Source organism: Haliaeetus albicilla, chromosome 25 (assembly GCF_947461875.1).
Source record: "Haliaeetus albicilla chromosome 25, bHalAlb1.1, whole genome shotgun sequence".
NCBI classification, from domain to species: domain Eukaryota; kingdom Metazoa; phylum Chordata; class Aves; order Accipitriformes; family Accipitridae; genus Haliaeetus; species Haliaeetus albicilla.
In genome coordinates this window covers 24252213-24259578 of record NC_091507.1, presented here as the reverse complement: position 1 = coordinate 24259578, position 7366 = coordinate 24252213, and the positions used below count along the sequence as shown (strand labels likewise).

General features: G+C 50.3%; 1 long non-coding RNA gene across 3 annotated transcripts; it reads right to left on the bottom strand.

Annotated features, from left to right (window-relative positions):
* Window positions 1–1824: 1824 nt before the first annotated feature.
* LOC138681953 (uncharacterized) lies at window positions 1825–3804 on the bottom strand. Of its 3 annotated transcripts, XR_011322188.1 has the most exons (5): window positions 3221–3804; window positions 3081–3133; window positions 2926–2988; window positions 2782–2837; window positions 1825–2698 (listed from the first exon to the last, which is right to left on the bottom strand). It is a non-coding gene; the product is annotated as an uncharacterized lncRNA (long non-coding RNA). The 3 variants fall into 3 exon arrangements; XR_011322187.1 differs by having other exon boundaries at window positions 1826–2837; window positions 3221–3799; XR_011322186.1 differs by having other exon boundaries at window positions 1826–2988; window positions 3221–3793.
* Window positions 3805–7366: the final 3562 nt, after the last annotated feature.

Genomic DNA, 7366 nt, shown 5'->3' with positions numbered 1-7366 from the left:
ATGCTGGCCATCTAGTCCAACTCCCCCCACCCTTCGCCCACAAAATCCTCAACTGTCTTCCAAAGACCATCCGCTGACCAATTTAATTCCCTGCACTAACTGGCAATTACCACGTTCCAGGGGAGCGCTCCACGGGAGTGCCGTTCCCGGGACCCTTGAAAAAAATTGTCCTGCCTACCAAAACCCCGGCCCGAGCCTGACCCCCATCCGAACATTGTCGATGAACATAGCCTCACAGAGCAGCCAGAACTGGGGGGGGGGGGGGACCAAACCTGGCTGGGGGAAAAAAAAAAAATCCACCAGCTAGGGTTTTTTTATTTTAATGGGATTTTTTTTTCCAGTTCTAATTCCCTGCAAAACATCTCACCTGTACAACCTGAAAGGAAAAAAACATTAAAAAGTCAAAACACATAACCCTACAAGGTTACACACATTCACAACACACTACACATTGACATCGCATACACACAAGCCCTTGCTCTCAACTCATCCATCCAACTAACTGCCACCTCCAAGGGGCCATGGCCCTGTGGTTCTGGCACCAGGGGACTCAAAAATGGCCCTGCCTGCCAAAACCCTGGCCCGAGCCTGACCCCCGTCCGAACATTGGCCATGAACATCGCCTCACAGAGCGGCCAGGACCGGGGCAAAAAAAACCCCACAGCTAGGGGCAAAAAAAAAAATCCCCTGGCTGGGGATTTTTTATTCTAATTGTATTTTATTTTTTCCTGATTGCCTAACAAACATCTCTACATCCACCCTGCAAGAGACCACTAAAAAGCTAAACCACATAACCCCACAACGTTACACACATTCACAACACACCACTCATTCAGATCACACGCACACTAGCCCTCACTCTCAACTAACCCATCCAGCCGCCAAAGGGTGTCAAGAGGCCATCGCCCCTTACTCGCAGCACCCGGGGCCTCAAGAATCACCCTGCCTGCAAAACCCCTGGCCCCAGCCCAACCTCCTTCCAACCTCCCCACAAACTGCCCTTCCATTGCAGCAACGCTTCAACATGCACCATCTGCACCATACACAGATTTTCAACCAGATACTTAGCTTTCATAGTGGCGCTTGTCACAGTCTAACCTCCATAGCAGCCACATCGCCTAAACGCAAGGTTCCTTCAAATGCCTCGTGCCCCGTGATCACCTGCAAAACCAACACACAAAACTCTTGAATACAAACTTTACCCTCGGCATAAAAAAATCCTCCACAGCTCCAAACTCCTGCTTCGTGCCTATTCCAAAAACAAAAACCTCAATGCCTTAACCATTTCTAAAAGCTTACCACAAAGTGTCCACATAAACAAATATTAACACCCATGCCCACTTACTGCCTTACTATATTCTACGTCCCAATCCACTTGCAATCCACTCCCCTACTGACATGCAATGACTCAAAAATCATTTAACCCTCAATGCTAACAAACTAGACATATCAAGATTTCACCCACAGATTCTTATCGCTGTTCCACCTACCCCTGACTCTAGATACCCCAGGCAGAGCAGCTCCAAGCCAAATGCACCCGTGCACAAACACACACAACACAGAACACTACCAACAAGGCGATTCAAAGAGAGAGAAAACTCTCAGCAAGAAGAATGACGACCCCCGGACGGGAGGTGCCATCTGGAAAATTGACCTAAAGCGCCCACAAACCACAAAGCGAGGAGGCTCTACAACAGCCCCAAGGAAGAAGAGGCAAAAGTAAGAGCCTTTTACAAGATCAAACCCGTCAAAACCAAGATGATGGATGCGCCAGAAGCCTGGCGTCGAGACCTAAGGATGTCAGGATGCGGGGAAGAAGTCCCAGTCCGAGAAAATGGATGGCTAGAGAGCAGAGCTGCCAAAGCAGCCCGGAAGAGCGCCGCAAAAGAGGACCGACTGGAACCCGCCGAGACCGATCCATGCTTTAGAGCTCCGAGCGCAAGAAAAGGAGCACCCGACTGGCACAGTGCCGATGAGTAAGGGCATTCGAGACCCTAGGGACGGTGCCCGAAGCGCATGCCACGCTCCCTGAGCGCAAAGACTGATGATGGCATTGAGACCCGAGGAAGATCGAAGGTGCAGAAGACAGACTACACAAACTACACACCACCACAGACACGGGCTGGAACTGCCCTGCCCGGCACACGCTGGTCTCGGGCTCAAAAGCACCCCGCTCCCTTCATCTGCCCAAACAGGACTGCTCCTGGACAGCCGTGCCCTCCTACTCTCACTTTAAAACCCCTCACGGCAATTCCCAGCTGTGTCCCTCCCGCCCAGCCTCTCCCCAGCCCGGGTCCCTCAACTTAACTTTCAGAGGGCCAAGGGTACGAATCCATCCTCTGCAAAAATCACATGGGCTAACTGGGACGATCCGGCAGTCGCCAGGTTCCTCTTCATCATCTGCAGTGAAGACAAAAAAAAAAAAGAGGCAACAAAATCAGAAGAGGCAGTAAGTAACCCATCAGCCAACACCAACTAGTTTCCCAACCCCCCACTTAATCACACACACCACAGCGTTATGCTTACCTGCTCATTCCAGACTCAGACCCTGCGGCCATCATCACTCATGGTACCTGAGACAGCAAGACACACAAAATTAGCATAGCAGTCGTGAGACTCACCAGGCCCATTCTCCTCCTCCCTAATCCACAGCTCACCTCAAATGCTCATCCAAATCCAAAGGTGGCCCACACAGCGCCTGCAAAACAAAAGATAAATGCTTAACCAAGCAACCATGTAATATTTGCTATTCAACACCAACTCAGCCCACAACCACCTCACCTTCTCAAACTCCTCATTGGCCTGTGGCATGGCTCCTCTGAGGCTGCGTGCCCCACCTGCAAAAACCAAAGCAGAAGACGCATGCTGAGAGGCCGCCCAAAACCTCAGCCTGCCCGGACCAATTCCCAACTCCCTCTCCTTTACCTTGGCTGCTCAGCTAACCCGCTCTGTCATCAAGAGCTTGCCACGTCAAAGCACGTGTACTGCCTGCAAAAAACAAACGAGGGATGCTTGCAAATTTGCCAACAATGCGACACCTCCAAAGGAACGGTTCCTTTAACCCAGTAGTCACGGCTCACCTTGCCCGAGACACCTCTGGTGCTGATGGCCCACTTCGCTCCTTGCTTCGCACCTTCATAATAAAAGAAAAAAAGAACCCTATCAGCTAGTCATAGAGCCACCGGCCGCATCTGCCCTCTGATTCCACTCACAGACCCACCTCCTTACGGCGCTCCGCTCCCCTCCTCTGTCGCTCTGGGGCATGCATCTTGTCTCTCTGCATCCGAATAAAACCCCACATTGAATGAGTCAGCCTGGATGCAGAGCAAGAGCTTAACAACTCTAGAGATCTTGATTCCATCTAGGAATACCAGTACTCCAGCTACAACCAGCCATTTTTAAAAAAACAAAAACAAAAAACCCAGGGCCAAACTTTAAGCCCATCACATGCAAGCCTCAACACCTTAGAGACTCAAATCCACTTCACCACCCCTCAACAGCCTCTGCCACAAGCCTACAATCATTTCCGTAAAGAAATCTCAACGTTGCTGTCCACACAGCCCACCAATGCCTACTCGATCCCAGATGACTGTACAACCCTTGCCTAAACAATTAAGGCAAATCAACATTTCACCCATAGACTCTTATCGCTGTTCCACCTATCCCTGACTCTACAGCCCCGGGCAGAGCAGCTCCAAGCCAAACACACCTGTACACAGACCAACACAAGATAGAACAGTACAGACAAGGTGATTCAGAGAGAAAACTCTCGGCAAGAAGAATGACTCCCGGATGGGAGGTGCCATCCGGCAAGATGACCTACAGCGTCCAAACCACTGAGGCAACGAGGCTGTACGGCAGACCCCGAGCAGTCCAACTTAACAGCCTGTTACAAGATGGTACTGTCAAAACCGAGATGATGGATGCGCCAGAAGCCTGCCATCAAGACCTAGGAACATCAAGATGCAGGGAAGAACTCCCAGTCTGAGAGAACGGACAGCTAGAGAGCAGAGCTGCCAAAGCAGCTCGAAAGAACGCCGCAAAAAGAACCGACTGGAACCTGCTGAGACCGATCCATGCTTTAGAGCTCCGAGCGCAAGAAAAGAAGCACCCAACTGGCACCATGCCAACGAGTACGAGCATTCGAGACCCTAGGGACAGCACCTGAAGCGCATGCCATGCTCCCCCAACACAAAGCGCAATAAGGACATTGAGATCTGAGCCACAGAGGACAGACTACACAAACTACACACCACCACAGACACAGGCTGGAACTGCCCTGCCCGGCACACACTGGTCTAGTGCTGAAAAGCAACCCGCTCCCTTCGCCTGCACAAAGGGGCTGCTTTGGGACAGCCCTCTCTCCTGCGCTAACTTTAAAACCCCTCCCTGCAATTCCCAGCCTCTCCCCAGCCCGGGTCCCTCAACTTAGCTTTCAGAGGGCCGAGGGTCTGAATCCATCCTCCACAAAACCACACGGGCTAACTGGGATGTTCCTCAAGGGGACACATTGCTCTTCAACATCTGAAATAAAAAAACAAACAAACAAACAAACAAACAAATCAGAAAAGGGAGTAAGCATCCCGCTGGCCAATGCCAACTACTTCCCCAACTCCCCCCTCCTCACAAGTGCCACCATGTTCACTTCCCCGCTCATTCCAGAGTCAGACCCCTGCAGCCGTCGTCACTCGTGGTACCTAAGGTACCAAGAGACACCAAGTTAGCATGGCGCTCATGAGAAGTCATCGGCCCCACGCTCCTCCTCACTAATCCACAGCTCACCTCAAACGCTCACCCAATTCAAAGATAGCCCACACAGCACCTCCAGAACAGAAGGTAAATGCTTAACCAAGCAGCCCCATAATAGTTCGCTAATCAACACCGACCCGGCCGACGACCGCCTCACCTTCTCAGACCGCTCACCGGCATGCAGCTTTGCAGGAGACCTTATAGCAGACTTGAAGGTACGTAAAGGGTGCCTATAAGAAACCTGCAGAGGGACTTTTTACAAGGGTGTACAGCAATAGGACAAGGTGGTAACAACTTTAGTCCTAAGGACGGTACATTTAGTTTAGGCGTTAGGAAGACGTTTCTCACTATGAGTGGCGAGGCACTGGAACACATTGCCCAGAGAACCTGCGGATGCTCCCTCCCTGGAAGCATTCAAGGCCAGGTCAGATGGGGCTTTGAGCAACCTGATCTTGCAGAAGGTGTCCCTACCCATTGCGGGGGGGTTGGAACTAGAGGATCTTTATGGTGCCTTCCAACCCAAACCATTCTACGATTCTATGACATCCAAATCCAACTGCAAAACTCATCTGAGAAGGGCTGGTGAACCCTCCTCCCTTTCCCCAGCAGTCCCAAAACTTTAGAAACCCCTTTTCTTCTCCTCAACTGTCAGGAAAGGAACCCCACTGCTTCCTGACACCTCCTGCCCTCCATTCGCACCCCTGAACCCCCTTCAGTGGCTACTCCTCGGGAGCCGCTCTTCTGAGCCATATCCCAAATTCTGGGGGCACCTCCTAACCTACAGTTTCACAGAGACCCTGAGCTCTGCTACATACCCACAAAATAAAGTCAAGTCCCAAAGCTTGTAATCTATGAGGGGCCTGCCATAAGCTGCAAAGATTCTAGGGACAATATGGCATTCTGTGGTCAATGAGGAAAGGCATCCCAGAGCCTGAAAGGCACTGTGCCTCACGGCCCTTCTGCTTTCTTCAGAAATACTAAATCTCCATATACAAATACATATAAGACGCTCACCCTAACCCCTGACAAACAATGTCACCATCGGTCCCGTTAAGAGAGATATCAGCAACTTACACAGCATACAGCAGAACTGGTGAAAAAAACAAGGTTCCTTCTTCAAAAAAGTTGGGAATTCCAGGAAAACACAAAGCATGAAGAATTAAAAAAAAAACCCAAACAATGCATACTATTAAACCATCTTTCTACCCCTGAACACTCAAAACAAAATTACTGACCTGAAAAAAAGGAAAAAAAAAAGCTGCATACAAGTGTTACTTGCTACTACACATGCTGCTAAACCTTGACTGGTCCTGAAGCTCTTACCTCAGGCAGACACCTCTTCCCAAAAGGCTGAGCCAGCTCAAAAGCTGCAAAGGACTCAAGGAAGAGCTGAGCACCAACACCAGAGAAACCCAGGAGCACAATGAGCTCCCTCAGCAGAGGCTGTGGCTCAAATAGCCCGAGCCTCCGCCCACCACCCTTAGCACAATCACCTGGGAAAGGGGAAGGGCAAACCACCAGAAGTTATAAAGTCAGCTGGAGGAGAAGCAGCACTGTTCCCACCTGCCTTAAATTTACAGCAAGCAAGGTCCTAGACAGAGAAAGTAACCCCCCCCCCCAGGAAATGACACTACTTGCTCCTGTACTACAGCTACACCTATTGTATCAGCAATGTGACCAGTTAGGGAATTAAACAATTTTTCTGGGGTGTAGATAGAAAACGATAGATGCCCTTCTAAACTATGTAAGAAACTAGCTCATTAAATGCAATAACAATGTTGTTATCAAAATTGATGTGCTTTAGTTTCCTATAAAAAAGCCAAAACGCTCTGGGGTTCTGCGTCATTTCTAGCAAGACTGTGCATACCACCTTACTTCTACCAGAACTACCTTCTGGATAGGAATGAATCAAAAAGCAGAATTAGATCCCTTAAGAATTCCATCTCCAAAATATCTCTGGTTGCAAAATAAATTTTTTACTGTGAATAGCCAATGATTCAGAGTCCCCCTGAGCGTGTCTCCAGCTGACTCCCTTAACAGAGGTACAAGAGTCCCAAAGTGCAAAAGACACCAAAAAACCCATGGAAATACCTGGGGGGGGACCAGGCAGCAGCCATACCCCACAAGGACAGGCCAGGGCAGGGCAGGGCAGGGGGGCAACGACACCCCCTGCAGTCATGCAGGAAAGGGTCAGCAGAAGCCACACCCCCACGGTTTAGGGGGGGGCAGCAGCCACAAATGACACCAAGAAAACATGGAACTTCAGGGATACATGGCCAGTGGAGGGAAGGGGGTGACGCCCCCACCAATCGGCATGGGAAAAAACTCACAGGGAAGGTGGGTTAGATGGATAGTTTGCGGTGGTAAGATACATGCACAAGAACATGCACAGGCTGGGGGGGGGCATGCATGAGGTTTACCTTCACCAGGGGCTCCACGCAGGTAATCCACAGTAGGTAAACTCATCTGGGATAATCTGCAACAGCAATTCCACTCTGGGTTCTTGACCCAACACCAGATAATCCACACTGCCTGCCCCATGGAGGGGGTGCTTCCCACAGGATGGGGCATCTGCTGAGCATCACCACACCCTTACGACAACACATCTGAAAAATTA